Source organism: Myotis davidii, unplaced genomic scaffold (genome assembly GCF_000327345.1).
Source record: "Myotis davidii unplaced genomic scaffold, ASM32734v1 scaffold3262, whole genome shotgun sequence".
Lineage (NCBI taxonomy): Eukaryota > Metazoa > Chordata > Mammalia > Chiroptera > Vespertilionidae > Myotis > Myotis davidii.
This window is the reverse complement of record NW_006293266.1, coordinates 17,597-18,752: the sequence shown is the minus strand read 5'-3', so window position 1 is coordinate 18,752 and position 1,156 is coordinate 17,597. Positions and strand designations below refer to the sequence as shown.

The following is a 1,156-nucleotide window of genomic DNA, read 5'->3' as shown; positions in this document are numbered from 1 at the left end:
TTTAATAATTCTGTGACACTTAAAAACAAAACAGTAAGAATGTGTCCATGAATTGCAAGTGTTTTTTTTTAAAAAAAAGCTGTTAAATTCCTGAGGTTCAGTTTCGAACACTAACTCTGTGGATGACTTTGTATCTTTACCTTTAGCTTTTCCTCGTCCCTCAGCAACAACTTACCTATTCAGTTTAGAGACACATTTTTCAGGAAGTCTGTCTGCCCCTCTGCCTAGTGGACATCTCCACTCAAGCAGAAGCCTTCTTGTTGCTTTATGCTCACCAATGAAAGAAGCCCAAACTGAGCTCACCTCCTCAAACTGGCTCTCTTTCCCAACTGCTGTATGCCCACCTGTCATACCATCATCATTCTCCTCATCAACAAGGACAGAAATTTTCCAGGGTCATATTTGATCTTTCTCTTTCTTGTACATCCATCCCTCATTCCAGTCAGTTACTAAACCTTGTCAGTTCGTCCTTTATAGTGTTCCGAGGATTTTCTTTCTACTCCTATCGCAACTACTCTGATTCAGCGTCTTCTCACTGGACTCCTAGAGGATTCTATTTGGTCTCCTTCTGAGTCAAGATTTCCTCTCTGGATCACTCTACCTATGGAATCTAAAATAATCCTTTTTGTGGTTCTTTTTTTTTAAGAGAGAAGAAGGAAGAGGGATAGAGAGATAGGAACACCAGTGAGAGAGAAACATCATGGATCGGCTGACTCCTGCATGTCCCCCACAAGGGATCAAGATAGGCCCTAACTGGAAATCGAACCAGGTCGATGCTCAACCACTGAACAACACAGGCTGGACAATCCTCTTATTTTACTCATTTGTCTCTTTTACTTCAAAATTTTCAGTGGGTCTCCTTATCTCAGTGTAACTTCCAGACCTCTAGAGCTGATAGTCAAGAGTTTTCTTAATCATATTTTTCACTGCTTCCTAAACCAATTCTTTATAACCAGACTGGTCTATTAAGTCCTGATCACTCCTGCAGCCATGCCTCTGTCTAGACCAGCGGTTCTCAACATGTGGGTCGCGACCCTTTTGGCGGTCAAACGACCCTTTCGCAGGAGTCACCTAAGACCATCCTGCATATCAGATATATTCCGATTTATAACAGTAGCAACATTACAGTTATGAAATAGCAACGAAAATAATTGTA

General features: G+C 41.3%; 1 protein-coding gene across 1 annotated transcript in view; it reads right to left on the bottom strand.

The window, feature by feature from the left end:
• Window positions 1-1,156, bottom strand: part of LOC102752387 (leucine-rich repeat-containing protein 37B-like) — a gene marked incomplete at its 3' end in the record, with an annotated part of 25,286 nt that overhangs the window by 22,205 nt on the left and 1,925 nt on the right. The window lies entirely within an intron of this gene.